The sequence below is a fragment of the Pseudophryne corroboree genome, unplaced genomic scaffold, assembly GCF_028390025.1.
Source record: "Pseudophryne corroboree isolate aPseCor3 unplaced genomic scaffold, aPseCor3.hap2 scaffold_403, whole genome shotgun sequence".
NCBI classification, from domain to species: Eukaryota; Metazoa; Chordata; class Amphibia; order Anura; family Myobatrachidae; genus Pseudophryne; species Pseudophryne corroboree.
Window position 1 is genome coordinate 361,261 of NW_026970043.1, and position 21,826 is coordinate 383,086.

The window sequence follows — 21,826 nt, forward strand, 5'->3', positions numbered from 1 at the left end:
ATGCGAACTAAGGGTCATCCAAGCGCCGCAAAAGGCCGCCATGCCCTGCATACCCCTTTTCTCTTTTCATATGCAGATGAGGGTTCCAGCCAACTTTGGCCCACTGCTTGGATGACATCACCGTATGCAAATCCGTCTTCTGCAGACCTTCCCCCAGGAATGCTTGTACTATTTGTTGCATTTGGTTTGTTGTTTGGGGTGCTTCAGTATTAGGCAGCCTTCTGCTCTCCCATGTTCATCTGAAAATATGTGTTCTCCCTGCAGTTGTTGTCCCCAGATGAGAGTTCCCTTGTGCTGCCTCAGTTGAATCTCCTTTACTTGACAGAGATGTGCCTGAGCAGCGGCCCTCCCCAGCCCTATCCCAAATCATACTTATTTTGCATAGGAGATACCATGGTCATGAAGATTGTTCTCCCAGGGTGAGGTTCATTCATTGCATTCTGGGTATGCTGACCCCTGTGATTTCCCCAAATGTGGGAAACTCGACTGCATTATTTGTGGTAGTGGGGGACTGTGTTTGTGCTTTCCTCTGGTCAGCTCTGGTAAAAGTCAGATTTCTTTGTCTCAGATCTTCCTCTAGCCTTGTTCTCTTTTTGAGAGTTTCCTTGTGTTGCCTCAGTTGGATCTCCTTCACTTGACAGGGGGGTGCCCGAGCAGCGACCCTCCCCAGCTCAAGCCCAACTCTTACTTACCTGCCAGGTGAGATACTATGATCAGGAAGGTGCTTCTCCCAGGGCAAGGCTCACCCATTGCACTCTGGGTGTGCTGCTCCTACGATTTCCCCAAATGTGGGACACTTGATTGCATAATTTGTGTTTCCTCTGGTCGGCTACTCGTATAATTCAGATCTCTTTGTCTCAGGTCTCTCTTTAGCCTAGTTTGCTGTCTGTTTCCACTTCTCTTTTCTTGAGCCCCTGCCTTCTATGCCCTTGTGCACTCTCCTGACTTCTCCTGTCTGCTTACTTTGTGCCTTCCAACGCACAATGCGAACTACAGGTAGTGCTGCAGGGCCCACACCCTTTTACTTGCCTTACAGAGCAGCTCTGGAGCTGTTACAGTGCCCAGCTGCTGCAAGAAATCAGCTTGAATACTTCAGGGGCTGGGGCATAGCCAACATGAGCCCCACACCGAAGGAGAATGGAGGTGTTTAATGCGAACTAGGGGTCATCCAAGCGCCGCAAAAGGCCGCCATGCCCTGCATAACCCTTTTTTCTTTGCATATGCAGATGAGGGTTCCAGCCAACTTTGGCCCACTGCTTGGATGACATCACCGTATGCAAATCCGTCTTCTGCAGACCTTCTCCCAGGAATGCTTTTACTAGTTGTTGCATTTGGTTTGTTGTTTGGGGGTGCTTCAGTATTAGGCAGCCTTCTGCCCTCCCATGTTCATCTGAAAATATGTGTTCTCCCTGCAGTTGTTGTCCCCAGATGAGAGTTCCCTTGTGCTGCCTCAGTTGAATCTCCTTTACTTGACAGAGATGTGCCTGAGCAGCGGCCCTCCCCAGCCCTATCCCAAATCATACTTATTTTGCATAGGAGATACCATGGTCATGAAGATTGTTCTCCCAGGGTTAGGTTAATTCATTGCATTCTGGGTATGCTGACCCCTGTGATTTCCCCAAATGTGGGAAACTCAACTGCATTATTTGTGGTAGTGGGGGACTGTGTTTGTGCTTTCCTCTGGTCAGCTCTGGTAAAAGTCAGATTTCTTTGTCTCAGATCTTCCTCTAGCCTTGTTCTTCTTTCGAGAGTTCCCTTGTGTTGCCTCAGTTGGATCTCCTTCACTTGACAGGGGGGTGCCCGAGCAGCGACCCTCCCCAGCTCTAGCCCAACTCCTACTTACCTGCCAGGTGAGATACTATGATCATGTAGGTGCTTCTCCCAGGGCAAGGCTCACCCATTGCACTCTGGGTGTGCTGCCCCTGCGATTTCCCCAAATGTGGGAAACTTGACTGCATAATTTGTGTTTCCCCTGGTCGGCTCTCATATAATTCAGATCTCTTTGTCTCAGGTCTCTCTCCAGCCTAGTTTGCTGTCTGTTTCCACTTCTTTTTTCTTGAGCCCCTCCCTTCTATACCCTTGTGGACTCTCTTGACTTCTCCTCCTGTCTGCTTACTTTGTGCCTTCCAACGCACAATGCAAACTACAGGTAGTGCTGCAGGGCCCACACCCTTTTACTTGCCTTTCAGAGCAGCTCTGGAGCTGTTACAGTGCCCAGCTGCTGCAAGAAATCAGCTTGAATGCTTCAGGGGCTGGGGCATAGCCAACATGACTGACCCCTAGTTTGCATTAAACACCTCCACCCTCCTTCGGTGTGGGGCTCATGTTGGCTATGCCCCAGCCCCTGAAGCATTCAAGCTGATTTCTTGCAGCAGCTGGGCACTGTAACAGCTCCAGAGCTGCTCTGTAAGGCAAGTAAAAGGGTGTGGGCCCTGCAGCACTACCTGTAGTTTGCATTGTGCATTGGAAGGCACAAAGTAAGCAGACGGGAGGAGAAGTCAGGATAGTGCACAAGGGTATAGAAGGAAGCGGCTGAAGAAAAGAGAAGTGGAAACAGACAGCAAACTAGGCTGGAGAGAGACCTGAGACAAAGAGATCTGAATTATACGAGAGCCGACCAGGGGAAACACAAATTATGCAGTCAAGTTTCCCACATTTGGGGAAATCGCAGGAGCAGCACACCCAGAGTACAATGGGTGAGCCTTGCCCTGGGAGAAGCACCTTCATGATCATAGTATCTCACCTGGCAGGTAAGTAGGAGTTGGTCTAGAGCTGGGGAGGGTTGCTGCTCGGGTACCCCCCTGTAAAGTGAAGGAGATCCAACTGAGGCAGCACAAGGGAACTCTCGAAAGAAGAACAAGGCTAAAGGAAAATCTGAGACAAAGAAATCTGACTTTTACCAGAGCTGACCAGAAGAAATCACAAACACAGCCTCCCACTACCACAAATAATGCAGTCAAGTTTCCCACATTTGGGGAAATCACAGGGGTCAGCATACCCAAAATGCAATGAATGAACCTCACCCTGGGAGAAAAATCTTCATGACCATGGTATCTCCTATGCAAAATAAGTATGATTTGGAATAGGGCTGGGGAGGGCCGCTGCTCATGCACATCTCTATCAAGTAAAGGAGATTCAACTGAGGCAGCACAAGGGAACTCTCATCTGGGGACAACAACTGCAGGGAGAACATATATTTTCAGATGAACATGGGAGGGCAGAAGGCTGCCTAATACTGAAGCACCCCCAAACAACAAACCAAATGCAACAACTAGTGCAAGCATTCCTGGGGGAAGGCCTGCCGCAGATGGATTTGCATATGGTGATGTCATCCAAGCAGTGGGTCAAAGTTGGCTTCAACCCTCGTCTGCATATGAAAAGAGAAAAGGGGCGTGCAGGGCATGGTGGCCTTTTGCGGCGCTTGGCTGACCCCTAGTTTGCATTAAACACCTCCAACCTCCTTTGGTGTGGGGCTCATGTTCAAAGTTCAAAACAGGGTACAACTTGCACGGGTTAATGCTTGCATTGGTTAACTTATTAACATTATCCTTAACATTTATACAGTTGCTAAGTGCCTATTAGTCAAAAGGTTGGTGGTTCAATCCCACCCAGGGACGTAATTGACCTTGTGATCAGATTTTGGTGATATTTAAGTAGACAAGTCAAAATTGCAAACCCCCTCTTATGGTGTAGGGTACCTGGCCTTCTCTGATGTAATCAGAGTTAGATTTGATTAAGTGATTTTATAAAAAATCAGCTAGGAAGCACAATTTAGCAGTGGGTTGCAGAGAAAAAGAAAAATGCTGGCAGAAAAATCCAATTGAGTGATTAAACAGCTCTTCATTTTCTGGCTTTATTTTTATGATAACAAATTTGTTCTCTGAAAAGTGTCCACAAAGCCAAGTATCTGATTAACATCTTTGTAGGGATGGTTTTTCACCTATTACTAAATTAAACTTGCTTCATTGGAAAGGCAGCAAGATGCATCCTCATTTCAATATCTATGGAAATAATACAGGTTGACACCAGGAAACATTAACGCCACTGCATCTTTGCTGTTTTCTCATGTGGAAGTCTGTTTAATGTGAAAACAAGGTGATATCTAATTAGCACACAGGTAAGGAATTAAGAAAATCTTTATTTAAGGGTGAAGATGTTTCTCACAAAATCGTTGCCCCAATGCATCATTGAAATTCAAGCTGGAAAGATGATTTTAATATATCACTTGTACATTTTGTATTGCTCTTCTGGTGACAATGTAGTTTGTTTTTGTCAATTACCATTTTAATAATCGGGTAAAGAAAATTAATTGGATTTTTGAAAGAAAACAATACTGTCAATATACTATTAAAACAAATTAAAATGGTAAAAGTTATTGTACTTTAAGTAAAAATAAAAGAGCAAAAATATCAATCCCAGTTTTGGATTACTTTAATTAACAAAAAAAATGCATATAGCAGAGGATAGTTTCAATCTGCCTACCTCTGGGTTATGGACCCAGCATGCTTCCATTACAGTACTCTGCTGCACATGTAAGTGCAAGAGATCCTGAAGCACTCACTCATCATGGGAAAGTACCAATGTGTTTCTTCATTGGTTGATGGAAGAAACATCTTACAAAAACTCTCCACATTATTGACTTTTTAAAATGTTTCTAGGAATCGTTCTAGATGAATGCTTATTAGCCTTTGTCAGTATATAGTTTTGCAAAGTGTCGCTGTGGCGCAATCAGTTAGTGTGTAAGGCTATTAACCAAAAGGTTGGTGGTTCAATCCCACCCAGGGACTTAATTGACCTTGTTATCAGATTTTGGTGATCTTTAAGTAGACAAGTCAAAATTTCAAACCCCCTGTTATGGTGTAGGATACCTGGCCTTCTCTGATGTAATCAGAGTTAGATTTGATTCAGTGATTTTATAAAAACAGCTAGGAAGCACAATTTAGCAGTGGGTTGCAGAGAAAAAGAAATATGCTGGCAGAAAAATCCAATTGAGTGATTAAACAGCTCTTCATTTTCTGGCTTTATTTTTATGCTAACTAATTTGTTCTCTGAAAAGTGTCCACAAAGCCAAGTATCTGATTAACATATTTGTAGTGATGGTTTTTCACCTATTACTAAATTAAACTTGCTTCATTGGAAAGGCAGCAAGATGCATCCTCATTTCAATATCTACTGAAATAATACAGGTTGACACCAGGAAACATTAACGCCACTGCATCCTTGCTGCTTTCTCATGTGGAAGTCTGTTTAATGTGAAAACAAGGTGATATCTAATTAGCACACAGGTAAGGAATTAAGAAAATCTTTATTTAAGGGTGAAGATGTTTCTCACAAAATCGTTGCCCCAATGCATCATTGAAATTCAAGCTGGAAAGATGATTTTAATATATCACTTGTACATTTTGTATTGCTCTTCTGGTGACAATGTAGTTTGTTTTTGTCAATTACCATTTTAATAATCGGGTAAAGAAAATTAATTGGATTTTTGAAAGAAAACAATACTGTCAATATACTATTAAAACAAATTAAAATGGTAAAAGTTATTGTACTTTAAGTAAAAATAAAAGCTAAAATATCAATCCCAGTTTTGGATTACTTTAATGAACAAAAAAAAAATGCATATAGCAAAGGATAGTTTCAATCTGCCTACCTCTGGGTTATGGGCCCAGCATGCTTCCAGTGCAGTACTCTGCTGCACATGTAAGTGCAAGAGATCCTGAAGCACTCACTCATCATGCGAAAGTACCAATGTGTTTCTTCATTGGTTGCTGGAAGAAACATCTTACAAAAACTCTCCAGATTATTGACTTTTTAAAGTTTTTCTAGGAAACCTGCGACCCTCCAGCTGCTGTGGAACTACATATCCCAGCATGCCCTGCCTCAGTTTTAGCATACCTTAATAGCAAAACTGTGGCAGGGCATGCTGGGATGTGTAGTTTCACAGCAGCTGGAGGGCCACAGGATGAAGACCCATGTGCTAGAACCAAACCGCAGGTACATTGAATGCTAGCAAGCTGAATGTTTAAATCCTTTTTGTTCCGCAGCATTCCAATGCGGAAGATTCCATGGAACCAGAGATTATTCCATTGAGAAGGACATGCTGCCTGGATGACTGCACTGTGCAAATTAAATCACGGAGCCAGTTGGCTTGTGGGTGGCTCTGGTGACTGGGTGGTTGGGTGGGCGGTGTGTCGGAGGTGGAGCACATGCAAATGAATGTGTATCATCCAGCTAGTGAGAGAGAAAACTCATGCAGGAGTGTGCCTGCTTGTCAGTGAGTTATGCACCTTGCCAGACGTCAAATCTACATGGAGCAACTGGAGGGGACAAGAGCAGGTTTGGAAAATATACACAGAAGAGCATATATGCTGGCGCATTCTCCATGATTGTGTCAGCTTATGTTTTGGTGCACTGCACTTTTTTCCACTAAGTTTTAGCCATTTTGTTTAAACGCAAGTGTAGTTGCTTCTCGCTCTTTTGGCTGTGATATTGTATTGTGGTTGAAGAGTCTGCTGGAGGGATTGTTTTCTTCATTGGCGAGAGACTGAAGATATTCCAGGATGGAAGGCTTGGGAACACTATCCGTTTTTCAGTTGTGGAAGAGTTGAAAGACCGGATTGGACTACATTCTATAGTAAAGGGTATCTTTGTATTTATTAATCCTCCCTTTATATGTGTCTGTCTTTTAATAAAGCTTTGGGCTTGTGATTCCGTCACCCTCTTACACTCCACACCCATAGCCTTATTAACTATTGTATTGTTTAAATGTATAGTGCAGTTCATGATTTATAGTGTAGGCTGACCTGTACTGTAGTTCTTGAACTGTACTATACCGACAGCATTTGTATTGTGTTTTGGCTGTGCTGCAACACAGTACTTATGTGTGTAATGTTTATGTATGTTTTTTTGCTTCTTTATGTCAATAAAGACTGCTTTTTCAATCCAATATCTGAAAACAATCAATGTTTATCTTTGATGGCAATAGAAGTGGTATGATATTTGCTGCTTTTGAAAGGCAATATCTGATATGTCCCCTATCTGGGAACCATATATTAAATGGCTTTTCAGAAAAGGGAGATGGGAGAAGAGCTTTCAGTACTTGTAGGACCGATGCACATTTCCTATTCTAGCCTCCAAAAACAGATTCAGTTGCATTTTCCAGCGTGTTTTGGATGCGCCTTTGCAAATGTCTTACATCGACAAACTTATTTAGTACTATTTTGCAAATAGGGTTACATTGTTGCAACATTGTGTTCCCTAATTGCTTGATTTTTTAAATGCAACAATTGATAAAAACACCTGATAACTGCTCTGCGGAGTCTTATTTTGTGTCTACTTCTTATCTACATTTAATTCCGTACCTCTAATCAAGGCATTTTTAAATGCTGGCGGCTGCCAGGACGTGAGGCCTACCTAGACTTTAGATCTGAATTTGAATGTACTTGTGAACTAACTTAATTTCCTACTTCTAAATTCATTCCTAAATTCACTACTTACATGAATCCTGTAGTTGGGCATTTTGGGACTTCGATTGTGGGCATTGTTTTGTGTCCAGACCAGCAGCAGGTGGTGTGCATTTGCTGGAAAGGCATCGAAGACCTCCGATATGCTGCATCTCCTGATGTGTGTCTCCCTCAAGTGGCTGTCAGCAAATGCCTGCTAGACACCCCATTCCAAGCTGATTGTGACATCACGGAACATGCATCATAGAACAGGCATGCTAAAACATGGGTCTTCAACCTGCGACCCTCCAGCTGCTATGGAACTACACATCCCAGCATGCCCTGCCTCAGTTTTAGCATACCTTATAGCAAAACTGTGGCAGGGCGTGCTGGGATGTGTAGTTTCACAGCAGCTGGAGGGCCACAGGATGAAGACCCATGTGCTAGAGCCAAGCCGCAGGTACATTGAATGCTAGCAAGCTGAATATTTAAATCCTTTTTGTTCCGCAGCATTCCAATGCGGAAGATTCCATGGAACCAGAGATCCTTCCATTGAGAAGGACATGCTGCCTGGATGACTACACTGTGCAAATTAAATCACGGAGCCAGTTGGTTTGTGGGTGGCTCTGGTGACTGGGTGGTTGGGTGGGTGGTGTGTCGGAGGTGGAGCACATGCAAATGATTGTGTATCATCCAGCTAGTGAGAGTGAAAACTCATGCAGGAGTGTGCCTGCTTGTCAGTGGGTTATGCACCTTGCCAGACGTTAAATCTACATAGAGCAGCTGGAGGGGACAAGAGCATGTTTGCAAAATATAGATAGAAGAGCATATATGCTGGCGCATTCTCCATGATTGTGTCAGCTTATGTTTTGGTGCACTGCACTTTCCTCCACTAAGTTTTAGCCATTTTTGTTAAGCTCAAGTGTAGTTGCTTCTCGGCCTTTTGGCTGTGATCTTGTATTGTGGTTGAAGGGTCTGCTGGAGGGAGGGATTGCTTTCTTCATTGGCGAAAGACCAAAGATATTCCAGGATGGAAGGCTTGGGAACACTATCTGTTTTTCAGTTGTGGAAGAGCACAGAGGTCGGATTGGACTACATTCTATAGTAAAGGATGTCTTTCTATTTATTAAACCTCCCCTTATATGTGTCAGTCTTTCAATAAAGCTTCGGGCTTGTGATTCCCTCACCCTCTTACACTCCACACCCATAGCCTTATTAACTGTTGTATTATTGTACAGTTTAAATGTATAGTGCAGTTCATGATTTATAGTGTAGGCTGGCCTGTGCTGTAGTTCTTGAACTGTACTATACCATCAGCATTTCTATTGTGTTTTGGCTGTGCCGCAACGCGGTACTTATGTGTGTAATGTTTATGTATGTTTTTTTGCTTCTTTATGTGCATCGGTCCTACAAGTAATGAAAGCTCTTCTCCCATCTCCCTTTTCTGAAAAGCCATTTAATATATGGTTCCCAGATAGGGGACATATCAGATATTGGATTTCAAAAGCATCAAATATCATACCACTTTTATTGCCATCAAAGATAAACATTGATTGTTTTCAGATATTGGCTTGAAAAAGCAGTCTTTATTGACATAAAAAAAAACATACATAAACATTGCACACATAAATACAGTGTTGCAGCACAGCCAAAACACAATACAAATGCTGACGGTATAGTACAGTTCAAGAACTACAGCACAGGCCAGTCTACACTATAAATCATGAACTGCACTATACATTTAAAGTATACAATAATACAACAGTTAATAAGGCTATGGGTGTGGAGTGTAAGAGGGTGAGGGATTCACAAAACCGAAGCTTTATTGTAACACAGACACATATAAGGGGAGGGTCAATAAATAGAAAGATATCCTTTACTATAGAATGTAGTCCAATCCGACCTCTGTGCTCTTCCACAACTGAAAAACAGATAGTGTTCCCAAGCCTTCCATCCTGGAATATCTTTGATCTTTCGCCAATGAAGAAAACAATCCCTCCCTCCAGCAGACCCTTCAACCACGATACAAGATCACAGCCAAAAGGCCGAGAAGCAACTACACTTGAGCTTAACAAAAATGGCTAAAACTTAGTGGAGGAAAGTGCAGTGCACCAAAACATAAGCTGACACAATCATGGAGAATGCGCCAGCATATATGCTCTTCTATCTATATTTTGCAAACCTGCTCTTGTCCCCTCCAGCTGCTCTATGTAGATTTAACGTCTGGCAAGGTGCATAACCCACTGACAAGCAGGAACACTCCTGCATGAGTTTTCTCTCTCACTAGCTGGATGATACACAATCATTTGCATGCGCTCCACTTCCGACACACCACCCACCCAACCACCCAGTCACCAGAGCCACCCACAAGCCAACTGGCTCCGTGATTTAATTTGCACAGTGTAGTCATCCAGGCAGCATGTCCTTCTCAATGGAAGGATCTCTGGTTCCATGGAATCTTCCGCATTGGAATGCTGCGGAACAAAAAGGATTTAAATATTCAGCTTGCTAGCATTCAATGTACCTGCGGCTTGGCTCTAGCACATGGGTCTTCATCTTGTTGCATTTGGTTTGTTGTTTGGGGGTGCTTCAGTATTAGGCAGCCTTCTGCCCTCCCATGTTCATCTGAAAATATGTGTTCTCCCTGCAGTTGTTGTCCCCAGATGAGAGTTCCCTTGTGCTGCCTCAGTTGAATCTCCTTTACTTGACAGAGATGTGCCTGAGCAGCGGCCCTCCCCAGCCCTATCCCAAATCATACTTATTTTGCATAGGAGATAACATGGTCATGAAGATTGTTCTCCCAGGGTTAGGTTCATTCATTGCATTCTGGGTATGCTGACCTCTGTGATTTCCCCAAATGTGGGAAACTCAACTGCATTATTTGTGGTAGTGGGGGACTGTGTTTGTGCTTTCCTCTGGTCAGCTCTGGTAAAAGTCAGATTTCTTTGTCTCAGATCTTCCTCTAGCCTTGTTCTTCTTTCAAGAGTTCCCTTGTGCTGCCTCAGTTGGATCTCCTTCACTTGACAGGGGGGTGCCCGAGCAGCGACCCTCCCCAGCTCTAGCCCAACTCCTACTTACCTGCCAGGTTAGATACTATGATCATGAAGTTGCTTCTCCCAGGGCAAGGCTCACCCATTGCACTCTGGGTGTGCTGCCCCTGCGATTTCCCCAAATGTGGGAAACTTGACTGCATAATTTGTGTTTCCCCTAGTCGGCTCTCATATAATTCAGATCTCTTTGTCTCAGGTCTCTCTCCAGCCTAGTTTGCTGTCTGTTTCCACTTCTTTTTTCTTGAGCCCCTCCCTTCTACACCCTTGTGCACTATCCTGACTTCTCCTCCTGTCTGCTTACTTTGTGCCTTCCGATGCACAATGCAAACTACAGGTAGTGCTGCAGGGCCCACACCCTTTTACTTGCCTTACAGAGCAGCTCTGGAGCTGTTACAGTGCCAAGCTGCTGAAAGAAATCAGCTTGAATGCTTCAGGGGCTGGGGCATGGCCAACATGAGCCCCACACCGAAGGAGGGTGGGGGTGTTTAATGCGAACTAAGGGTCATCCAAGCGCCGCAAAAGGCCGCCATGCCCTGCATACCCCTTTTCTCTTTTCATATGCAGATGAGGGTTCCAGCCAACTTTGGCCCACTGCTTGGATGACATCACTGTATGCAAATCCGTCTTCTGCAGACCTTCCCCCAGGAATGCTTGAACTAGTTGTTGCATTTGGTTTGTTGTTTGGGGGTGCTTCAGTATTAGGCAGCCTTCTGCCCTCCCATGTTCATCTGAAAATATGTGTTCTCCCGGCAGTTGTTGTCCCCAGATGAGAGTTCCTTTGTGCTGCCTCAGTTGAATCTCCTTTACTTGACAGAGATGTGCCTGAGCAGCGGCCCTCCCCAGCCCTTTCCCAAATCATACTTATTTTGCATAGGAGATACCATGGTCATAAAGATTGTTCTCCCAGGGTGAGGTTCATTCATTGCATTCTGGGTATGCTGACCCCTGTGATTTCCCCAAATGTGGGAAACTCAACTGCATTATTTGTGGTAGTGGGGGACTGTGTTTGTGTTTTCCTCTGGTCAGCTCTGGTAAAAGTCAGATTTCTTTGTCTCAGATCTTCCTCTAGCCTTGTTCTTCTTTCGAGAGTTCCATTGTGCTGCCTCAGTTTGATCTCCTTCACTTGACAGGGGGGTACCCAAGCAGCGACCCTCCCCAGCTCTAGCCCAACTCCTACATACCTGCCAGATGAGATACTATGATCATGAAGGTGCTTCTCCCAGGGCAAGGCTCACCCATTGCACTCTGGGTGTGCTGCTCCTGCGATTTCCCCAAATGTGGGAAACTTGACTGCATAATTTGTGTTTCCCCTGGTCGGCTCTCGTATAATTCAGATCTCTTTGTCTCAGGTCTCTCTCCAGCCTAGTTTGCTGTCTGTTTCCACTTCTCTTTTCTTGAGCCGCTGCCTTCTATGCCCTTGTGCACTCTCCTGACTTCTCCTGTCTGCTTACTTTGTGCCTTCCAACGCACAATGCAAACTACAGGTAGTGCTGCAGGGCCCACACCCTTTTACTTGCCTTTCAGAGCAGCTCTGGAGCTGTTACAGTGCCCAGCTGCTGCAAGAAATCAGCTTGAATGCTTCAGGGGCTGGGGCATAGCCAACATGAGCCCCACACCGACGGAGGGTGGAGGTGTTTAATGCGAACTAAGGGTCATCCAAGCGCCGCAAAAGGCCGCCATGCCCTGCATACCCCTTTTCTCTTTTCATATGCAGATGAGGGTTCCAGCCAACTTTGGCCCACTGCTTGGATGACATCACCGTATGCAAATCCGTCTTCTGCAGACCTTTTCCCAGGAATGCTTGTACTAGTTGTTGCATTTGGTTTGTTGTTTGGGGGTGCTTCAGTATTAGGCAGCCTTCTGCTCTCCCATGTTCATCTGAAAATATGTGTTCTCCCTGCAGTTGTTGTCCCCAGATGAGAGTTCCCTTGTGCTGCCTCAGTTGAATCTCCTTTACTTGACAGAGATGTGCCTGAGCAGCGGCCCTCCCCAGCCCTATCCCAAATCATACTTATTTTGCATAGGAGATACCATTGTCATGAAGATTGTTCTCCCAGGGTGAGGTTCATTCATTGCATTCTGGGTATGCTGACCCCTGTGATTTCCCCAAATGTGGGAAACTCGACTGCATTATTTGTGGTAGTGGGGGACTGTGTTTGTGCTTTCCTCTGGTCAGCTCTGGTAAAAGTCAGATTTCTTTGTCTCAGATCTTCCTCTAGCCTTGTTCTTTTTTCGAGAGTTTCCTTGTGCTGCCTCAGTTGGAGCTCCTTCACTTGACAGGGGGGTGCCCGAACAGCGACCCTCCCCAGCTCTAGCCCAACTCCTACTTACCTGCCAGGTGAGATACTATGATCAGGAAGGTGCTTCTCCCAGGGCAAGGCTCACCCAATGCACTCTGGTTGTGCTGCTCCTACGATTTCCCCAAATGTGGGACACTTGATTACATAATTTGTGTTTCCTCTGGTCGGCTCTCGTATAATTCAGATCTCTTTGTCTCAGGTCTCTCTCCAGCCTAGTTTGCTGTCTGTTTCCACTTCTCTTTTCTTGAGCCGCTCCCTTCTATGCCCTTGTGCACTATCCTGACTTCTCCCGTCTGCTTACTTTGTGCCTTCCAAAGCACAATGCAAACTACAGGTAGTGCTGCAGGGCCCACACCCTTTTACTTGCTTTACAGAGCAGCTCTGGAGCTGTTACAGTGCCCAGCTGCTGCAAGAAATCAGCTTGAATGCTTCAGGGGCTGGGGCATAGCCAACATGAGCCCCACACCGAAGGAAGGTGGAGGTGTTTAATGCGAACTAGGGGTCATCCAAGCGCCGCAAAAGGCCGCCATGCCCTGCACACCCCATTTTTATTTTCATATGCAGACGAGGGTTGAAGCCAACTTTGACCCACTGCTTGGATGACATCACCATATGCAAATCCATCTGCTGCAGGCCTTCCCCCAGGAATGCTTGCACTAGTAGTTGCATTTGGTTTGTTGTTTGGGGGTGCTTCAGTATTAGGCAGCCTTCTGCCCTCCCATGTTCATCTGAAAATATGTGTTCTCCCTGCAGTTGTTGTCCCCAGATGAGAGTTCCCTTGTGCTGCCTCAGTTGAATCTCCTTTACTTGACAGAGATGTGCCTGAGCAGCGGCCCTCCCCAGCCCTATCCCAAATCATACTTATTTTGCATAGGAGATACCATGGTCATGAAGATTGTTCTCCCAGGGTGAGGTTCATTCATTGCACTCTGGGTATGCTGACCCCTGTGATTTCCCCAAATGTGGGAAACTCGACTGCATTATTTGTGGTAGTGGGGGACTGTGTTTGTGCTTTCCTCTGGTCAGCTCTGGTAAAAGTCAGATTTCTTTGTCTCAGATCTTCCTCTAGCCTTGTTCTTCTTTCGAGAGTTCCCTTGTGCTGCCTCAGTTGGATCTCCTTCACTTGACAGGGGGTGCCCGAGCAGCAATCCTCCACAGCTCTAGCCCAACTCCTACTTACCTGCCAGGTGAGATACTATGATCTTCACTGTTAGGGCAATCAGGATGTGGAATTCCCTGCCAGGGAAGGTGGTAATGGCGGACTCTGTAATTGGATTTAAAAAAGGAATGGATACATTTCTGAATGAAAAAGCTATCCAAGGTTATAATACTTAAAATATCAACATGGTTAATCCGGGGGTAACATGAGTTATAGTAGTTAACTAGTCATAAAACATTATTCAGCAAGTATGTAGAATCATCACAACTTAAAACAGGTTGAACACGATGGGCAATTTGGCAATACTTTGGGATCAAAATGACTCCCAAATTCTATGATTTAAGCTGTTTTTTTAGGTTTTTTTGAAAAAAACACCCGAATCCAAAACACACCAGGATGAGGAGGATATGGGTGTTGCTGGCGCTGGGGAGGAAATTGACAAGGAGGATTCTGATGGTGAGGTGGTTTGTTTAAGTCAGGCACCCGGCGAGACACCTGTTGTCCGTGGGAGGAATATGGCCATTGACATGCCTGGTGAAAATACCAAAAAAATCAGCTCTTCGGTGTGGAAGTATTTCAACAGAAATGCGGACAACAGGTGTCAAGCCGTGTGTTGCCTTTGTCAAGCTGTAATAAGTAGGGGTATAGACGTTAACCACCTCGGAACATCCTCCCTTATACGTCACCTGCAGCGCATTCATCATAAGTCAGTGACAAGTTCAAAAACTTTGGGCGACAGCGGAAGCAGTCCACTGACCAGTAAATCCCTTCCTCTTGTAACCAAGCTCACGCAAACCACCCCACCAACTCCCTCAGTGTCAATTTCCTCCTTCCCCAGGAATGCCAATAGTCCTGCAGGCCATGTCACTGACAATTCTGACGAGTTCTCTCCTGCCTGGGATTCCTCCGATGCATCCTTGAGTGTAACGCCTACTGCTGCTGGCGCTGCTGTTGTTGCTGCTGGGAGTCGATGGTCATCCCAGAGGGGAAGTCGTAAGACCACTTTTACTACTTCCACCAAGCAATTGACTGTCCAACAGTCTTTTGCAAGGAAGATGAAATATCACAGCAGTCATCCTGCTGCAAAGCGGATAACTGAGGCCTTGGCATCCTGGGCAGTGAGAAACGTGGTTCCGGTATCCATCATTACTTCAGAGCCAACTATAGACTTGATTGAGGTACTGTGTCCCCGGTACCAAATACCATCTAGGTTCCATTTCTCTAGGCAGGCGATACCGAAAATGTACACAGACCTCAGAAAAAGACTCACCAGTGTCCTAAAAAATGCAGTTGTACCCAATGTCCACTTAACCACGGACATGTGGACAAGTGGAGCAGGGCAGACTCAGGACTATATGACTGTGACAGCCCACTGGGTAGATGTATTGACTCCCGCCGCAAGAACAGCAGCGGCGGCACCAGTAGCAGCATCTCGCAAACGCCAACTCTTTCCTAGGCAGGCTACGCTTTGTATCACCGCTTTCCAGAATACGCACACAGCTGAAAACCTCTTACGGCAACTAAGGAAGATCATCACAGAATGGCTTACCCCAATTGGACTCTCCTGTGGATTTGTGGCATCGGACAACGCCAGCAATATTGTGCGTGCATTATATCTGGGCAAATTCCAGCACGTCCCATGTTTTGCACATACCTTGAATTTGGTGGTGCAGAATTATTTAAAAAACGACAGGGGCGTGCAAGAGATGCTGTCGGTGGCCACAAGAATTGCGGGACACTTTCGGCGTACAGGCACCACGTACAGAAGACTGGAGCAACACCAAAAACGCCTGAACCTGCCCTGCCATCATCTGAAGCAAGAAGTGGTAACGAGGTGGAATTCAACCCTCTATATGCTTCAGAGGATGGAGGAGCAGCAAAAGGCCATTCAAGCCTATACATCTGACCACGATATAGGAGGTGGAATGCACCTGTCTCAAGCGCAGTGGAGAATGATTTCAACGTTGTGCAAGGTTCTGCAACCTTTTGAACTTGCCACACGTGAAGTCAGTTCAGACACTGCCAGCCTGAGTCAGGTCATTCCCGTCATCAGGCTTTTGCAGAAGAAGCTGGAGACATTGAAGGAGGAGCTAAGACAGAGCGATTCCGCTAGGCATGTGGGACTTGTGGATGGAGCCCTTCATTCGCTTAACCAGGATTCACGGGTGGTCAATCTGTTGAAATCAGAGCACTACATTTTGGCCACCGTGCTCGATCCTAGATTTAAAACCTACGTTGTATCTCTCTTTCCGGCAGACACAAGTCTGCAGGGGTTCAAAGACCTGCTGGTGAGAAAATTATCAAGTCAAGCGGAACTTGATCGGTCAACAGCTCCTCCTTCACATTCTCCCGCAATTGGGGGTGCGAGGAAAAGGCTCAGAATTCCGAGCCCACCCGCTGGCGGTGATGCAGGGCAGTCTGGAGCGACTGCTGATGCTGACATCTGGTCCGGACTGAAGGACCTGCCAACGATTACGGACATGTCGTCTACTGTCACTGCATATGATTCTCTCACCATTGAAAGAATGGTGGAGGATTATATGAGTGACCGCATCCAAGTAGGCACGTCAGACAGTCCGTACGTATACTGGCAGGAAAAAGAGGCAATTTGGAGGCCCTTGCACAAACTGGCTTTATTCTACCTAAGTTGCCCTCCCACAAGTGTGTACTCCGAAAGAGTGTTTAGTGCCGCCGCTCACCTTGTCAGCAATCGGCGTACGAGGTTACTTCCAGAAAATGTGGAGAAGATGATGTTCATTAAAATGAATTATAATCAATTTCTCCGTGGAGACATTGACCAGCAGCAATTGCCTCCACAAAGTATACAGGGAGCTGAGATGGTGGATTCCAGTGGGGACGAATTGATAATCTGTGAGGAGGGGGATGTACACGGTGATGAATCGGAGGATGATGAGGTGGACATCTTGCCTCTATAGAGCCAGTTTGTGCAAGGAGAGATTAATTGCTTCTTTTTTGGTGGGGGTCCAAACCAACCCGTCATTTCAGTCACAGTCGTGTGGCAGACCCTGTCACTGAAATGATGGGTTGGTTAAAGTGTGCATGTCCTGTTTATACAACATAAGGGTGGGTGGGAGGGCCCAAGGCAATTCCACCTTGCACCTCTTTTTTCTTTTATTTTTCTTTGCGTCATGTGCTGTTTGGGGAGTGTTTTTTGGAAGGGCCATCCTGCGTGACACTGCAGTGCCACTCCTAGATGGGCCAGGTGTTTGTGTCGGCCACTTGGGTCGCTGAGCTTAGTCACACAGCTACCTCATTGCGCCTCTTTTTTTCTTTGCGTCATGTGCTGTTTGGGGAGTGTTTTTTGGAAGGGCCATCCTGCGTGACACTGCAGTGACACTCCTAGATGGGCCAGGTGTTTGTGTCGTCCACTTGGGTCGCTGAGCTTAGTCACACAGCTACCTCATTGCGCCTCTTTTTTTCTTTGCGTCATGTGCTGTTTGGGGAGTGTTTTTTGGAAGGGCCATCCTGCGTGACACTGCAGTGCCACTCCTAGATGGGCCAGGTGTTTGTGTCGGCCACTTGGGTCGCTGAGCTTAGTCACACAGCTACCTCATTGCGCCTCTTTTTTTCTTTGCGTCATGTGCTGTTTGGGGAGTGTTTTTTGGATGGGCCATCATGCGTGACACTGCAGTGCCACTCCTAGATGGGCCAGGTGTTTGTGTCGGCCACTTGGGTCACTGAGCTTAGTCATCCAGCGACCTCGGTGCAAATTTTAGGACTAAAAATAATATTGTGAGGTGTGAGGTGTTAAGAATAGACTGAAAATGAGTGGAAATTATGGTTATTGAGGTTAATAATACTTTGGGATCAAAATGACTCCCAAATTCTATGATTTAAGCTGTTTTTTAGGGTTTTTTGAAAAAAACACCCGAATCCAAAACACACCCGAATCCGACAACAAAAAATTCGGTGAGGTTTAGCCAAAACGCGTTCGAACCCAAAACACGGCCGCGGAACCGAACCCAAAACCAAAACACAAAACCCGAAAAATTTCCGGTGCACATCTCTAGTGGCCATGCCATGTCACTGTGCAGGAGCCAGCACCGCTCACACACTAGTCCCCGGTGCAGCCCCCAACCCCCGGGACACCCGGAGCAACAAAATGTAGATTCAGGCCACCAGGCCACGCCCCTACCTATGAAACCATGCCTCCGTTTTACCATTGCGCTGCTTATCTGCGCGCACTGCATTACAATCTCCCTCGCCACCTCTCTGGGTGTCACCAGTGATAGTGACACCTCTGCCATGCTTGTAGCAGCTGGTCCTAAGATCTACGCCTCAAGCCCTGAGTGTTTGCCCTTGTGACTTGTTGATCATCATAGCAAAGCAGATGCTTACAGAAAACTGCAGGGGCTTAGATTGAAAATAAAAAAAATTGATGGGTATAAGGTAGAGAGGAGCGGGTTCGGTTCTCCGAGAACCGAATTCCCCACGAACTCCACGTGGTTTACACTGGTACGAGGCAGGCTCGGTTGTTCCCGCCTGACTCGGAAAACCTGAACAAGGGAAAATGTCATCATCCCGCTGTCGGATTCTCGCGAGATTCGGATTCCATATAAAGAGCTGCGCGTTGCCGCCATTTTTACTCGTGCATTGAAGAGAGAGCGGAGAGGACGTGGCTATGTTCTCTCAGTGGAAATCTCAATATCAGTGCTCAGTATCAGTGGATACTTATTGCTGCTCAGTAATACTAGTAGTGTGTCTCTCCTGCTCAGTGTCAGTTCTCAGTAGTATCCTCATCAGTGCTCAGTATCACTGCTCATTGTCTTGTGCTGCATTGTTGTGCTCAGCATACTACAGTACATTACTAATAGTCCAGTGCTGCATCTTGCTGCTCAGTGTCAGTTCTAGTATCCTCATCAGTGCTCACTATCACTGCTCATTGCATTGTGGTGTTCTGTATACTACAGTAACATAGTAATATAGTAACATATAGTAACATAGTTTTTGAGGTTGAATAGAGGCAAATTGCCCATCGTGTTCAACCTGTTTTAAGTTGTGATGATTCTACATACTTGCTGAATAATGTTTTATGACTAGTTAGCTACTACAACTCATGTTACCCCCGGATTAACCATGTTGATATTTTAAGTATTATAACCTTGGATAGCTTTTTCATTCAGAAATGTATCCATTCCTTTTTTAAATCCAATTACAGAGTCCGCCATTACCACCTTCCCTGGCAGGGAATTCCACATCCTGATTGCCCTAACAGTAAAGATCATAGTATCTCTCCTGGCAGGTAAGTAGGAGTTGGGCCAGAGCTGTGGAGGATTGCTGCTCGGGCACCCCCTGTCAAGTGAAGGAGATCCAACTGAGGCAGCACAAGGGAACTCTCGAAAGAAGAACAAGGCTAGAGGAAGATCTGAGACAAAGAAATCTGACTTTTACCAGAGCTGACCAGAGGAAAGCACAAACACAGTCCCCCACTACCACAAATAATGCAGTCGAGTTTCCCACATTTGGGGAAATCACAGGGGTCAGCATACCCAGAATGCAATGAATGAACCTCACCCTGGGAGAACAATCTTCATGACCATGGTATCGCCTATGCAAAATAAGTATGATTTGGGATAGGGCTGGGGAGGGCCGCTGCTCAGGCACATCTCTGTCAAGTAAAGGAGATTCAACTGAGGCAGCACAAGGGAACTCTCATCTGGAGACAACAACTGCAGGGAGTACACATATTTTCAGATGAACATGGGAGGGCAGAAGGCTGCCTAATACTGAAGCACCCCCAAACAACAAACCAAATGCAACAACTAGTACAAGCATTCCTGGGGGAAGTTCTGCAGAAGATGGATTTGCATACGGTGATGTCATCCAAGCAGTGGGCCAAAGTTGGCTGGAACCCTCATCTGCATATGAAAAGAGAAAAGGGGTATGCAGGGCATGGCGGCCTTTTGCGGCGCTTGGATGACCCTTAGTTCGCATTAAACACCCCCACCCTCCTTCGGTGTGGGGCTCATGTTGACAATGCCCCAGCCCCTGAAGCATTCAAGCTGATTTCTTACAGCAGCTTGGCACTGTAACAGCTCCAGAGCTGCTCTGTAAGGCAAGTAAAAGGGTGTGTAGTTTGCATTGTGCATTGGAAGGCACAAAGTAAGCAGACAGGAGGAGAAGTCAGGATAGTGCACAAGGGTATAAAAGGGAGGGGCTCAAGAAAAAAGAAGTGGAAACAGACAGCAAACTAGGCTGGAGAGAGACCTGAGACAAAGAGATCTGAATTATACGAGAGCCGACCAGGGGAAACACAAATTATGCAGTCAAGTTTCCCACATTTGGGGAAATCGCAGGGGCAGCACACCCAGAGTGCAATGGGTGAGCCTTGCCCTGGGAGAAGCACCTTCATGATCATAGTATCTCACCTGGCAGGTAAGTAGGAGTTGGGCTTGAGCTGGGGAGGGTCGCTGCTCGGGCACCCCCCTGTCAAGTGAAGGAGATCCAACTGAGGCAGCACAAGGGAACTCTCGAAAGAAGAACAAGGCTAGAGGAAGATCTGAAACAAAGAAATCTGACTTTTACCAGAGCTGACCAGAGGAAAACACAAACACAGTCCCCCACTACCACAAATAATGCAGTCGAGTTACCCACATTTGGGGAAATCACAGGGGTCAGCATACCCAGAATGCAATGAATGAACCTCACCCTGGGAGAATAATCTTCATGACCATGGTATCTCCTATGCAAAATAAGTATGATTTGGGATAGGGCTGGGGAGGGCCGCTGCTCAGGCACATCTCTGTCAAGTAAAGGAGATTCAACTGAGGCAGCACAAGGGAACTCCAGCATCCTCTACAGACTAAGAGAAAAGGATTTACCGGTAGGTATTAAAATCCTATTTTCTCATACGACCTAGAGGATGCTGGGGTCACATTAAGAACCATGGGGTTATACCAAAGCTCTTGAACGGGTGGAAGAATGCGTACGACTCTGCAGCACCGAATGACCCAACTTGAGGTTATCATCGGCAAGGATGCAGTGGCGTTAATGTTTCCTGGTGTCAACCTGTATTATTTCAGTAGATATTGAAATGAGGATGCATCTTGCTGCCTTTCCAATGAAGCAAGTTTAATTTAGTAATAGGTGAAAAACCATCCCTACAAAGATGTTAATCAGATACTTGGCTTTGTGGACACTTTTCAGAGAACAAATTTGTTATCATAAAAATAAAGCCAGAAAATGAAGAGCTGTTTAATCACTCAATTGGATTTTTTTGCCAGCATATTTCTTTTTCTCTGCAAACCACTGCTAAATTGTGCTTCCTAGCTGTTTTTATAAAATCACTGAATCAAATCTAACTCTGATTACATCAGAGAAGGCCAGGCACCCTACACCATAACAGGGGTTTTTGAAATTTTGACTTGTCTACTTAAAGATCACCAAAATCTGATAACAAGGTCAATTACATCCCTGGGTGGGATTGAACCACCAACCCTTTGGTTAATAACCAATCACACTAACCAATTGCGCCACAGAGACACTTTGCAAAAGTCCATACTGACAAAGGCTAATAAGCATTCATCTAGAACGTTTCCTAGAAAAACTTTAAAAAGTCAATAATCTGGAGAGTTTTTGTAAGATGTTTCTTCCATCAACCAACGAAGAAACACATTGTTACTTTCCCATGATGAGTGAGTGCTTCAAGATCTCTTGCACTTACATGTGCAGCAGAGTACTGTAATGAAAGCATGCTGGGTTCATAACCCAGAGGTAGGCAGATTGAAACTATCCTCTGCTATATGCATTTTTTTTTTGTTAATTAAAGTAATCCAAAACTGGGATTGATATTTTTTCTCTTTTATTTTTACTTAAAGTACAATAACTTTTACCATTTTAATATGTTTTAATAGT

At 45.5% G+C, this 21,826-nt stretch overlaps 14 non-coding genes and 2 pseudogenes across 14 annotated transcripts; 11 read left to right on the forward strand and 5 right to left on the reverse strand.

The window, feature by feature from the left end:
- The first annotated feature begins 368 nt into the window (after positions 1-368).
- Positions 369-532, forward strand: LOC135024085 (U1 spliceosomal RNA). The gene has a single exon (XR_010220956.1). It is a non-coding gene; the product is annotated as a U1 spliceosomal RNA (small nuclear RNA).
- Positions 533-684: 152 nt separating this feature from the next.
- LOC135024089 (U1 spliceosomal RNA) lies at positions 685-848 on the forward strand. The gene has a single exon (XR_010220960.1). It is a non-coding gene; the product is annotated as a U1 spliceosomal RNA (small nuclear RNA).
- A 671-nt stretch (positions 849-1,519) lies between these two features.
- LOC135024234 (U1 spliceosomal RNA) lies at positions 1,520-1,683 on the forward strand. Its single transcript, XR_010221080.1, has one exon. It is a non-coding gene; the product is annotated as a U1 spliceosomal RNA (small nuclear RNA).
- Positions 1,684-1,835: 152 nt separating this feature from the next.
- Positions 1,836-1,977, forward strand: LOC135024126 (U1 spliceosomal RNA; annotated as a pseudogene).
- A 618-nt stretch (positions 1,978-2,595) lies between these two features.
- LOC135024098 (U1 spliceosomal RNA) lies at positions 2,596-2,758 on the reverse strand. Its single transcript, XR_010220966.1, has one exon. It is a non-coding gene; the product is annotated as a U1 spliceosomal RNA (small nuclear RNA).
- A 152-nt stretch (positions 2,759-2,910) lies between these two features.
- LOC135024028 (U1 spliceosomal RNA) lies at positions 2,911-3,074 on the reverse strand. The gene has a single exon (XR_010220904.1). It is a non-coding gene; the product is annotated as a U1 spliceosomal RNA (small nuclear RNA).
- Positions 3,075-10,196: 7,122 nt separating this feature from the next.
- On the forward strand, positions 10,197-10,360 carry LOC135023995 (U1 spliceosomal RNA). Its single transcript, XR_010220871.1, has one exon. It is a non-coding gene; the product is annotated as a U1 spliceosomal RNA (small nuclear RNA).
- Positions 10,361-10,512: 152 nt separating this feature from the next.
- On the forward strand, positions 10,513-10,647 carry LOC135024174 (U1 spliceosomal RNA; annotated as a pseudogene).
- Positions 10,648-11,349: 702 nt separating this feature from the next.
- On the forward strand, positions 11,350-11,513 carry LOC135024281 (U1 spliceosomal RNA). Its single transcript, XR_010221125.1, has one exon. It is a non-coding gene; the product is annotated as a U1 spliceosomal RNA (small nuclear RNA).
- Positions 11,514-11,665: 152 nt separating this feature from the next.
- LOC135024130 (U1 spliceosomal RNA) lies at positions 11,666-11,828 on the forward strand. The gene has a single exon (XR_010220991.1). It is a non-coding gene; the product is annotated as a U1 spliceosomal RNA (small nuclear RNA).
- A 671-nt stretch (positions 11,829-12,499) lies between these two features.
- LOC135023958 (U1 spliceosomal RNA) lies at positions 12,500-12,663 on the forward strand. The gene has a single exon (XR_010220835.1). It is a non-coding gene; the product is annotated as a U1 spliceosomal RNA (small nuclear RNA).
- Positions 12,664-12,815: 152 nt separating this feature from the next.
- On the forward strand, positions 12,816-12,978 carry LOC135024193 (U1 spliceosomal RNA). The gene has a single exon (XR_010221041.1). It is a non-coding gene; the product is annotated as a U1 spliceosomal RNA (small nuclear RNA).
- Positions 12,979-13,649: 671 nt separating this feature from the next.
- LOC135023981 (U1 spliceosomal RNA) lies at positions 13,650-13,813 on the forward strand. Its single transcript, XR_010220858.1, has one exon. It is a non-coding gene; the product is annotated as a U1 spliceosomal RNA (small nuclear RNA).
- Positions 13,814-19,373: 5,560 nt separating this feature from the next.
- On the reverse strand, positions 19,374-19,537 carry LOC135023973 (U1 spliceosomal RNA). Its single transcript, XR_010220850.1, has one exon. It is a non-coding gene; the product is annotated as a U1 spliceosomal RNA (small nuclear RNA).
- A 655-nt stretch (positions 19,538-20,192) lies between these two features.
- On the reverse strand, positions 20,193-20,355 carry LOC135024068 (U1 spliceosomal RNA). The gene has a single exon (XR_010220940.1). It is a non-coding gene; the product is annotated as a U1 spliceosomal RNA (small nuclear RNA).
- Positions 20,356-20,507: 152 nt separating this feature from the next.
- LOC135024012 (U1 spliceosomal RNA) lies at positions 20,508-20,671 on the reverse strand. Its single transcript, XR_010220888.1, has one exon. It is a non-coding gene; the product is annotated as a U1 spliceosomal RNA (small nuclear RNA).
- Positions 20,672-21,826: the final 1,155 nt, after the last annotated feature.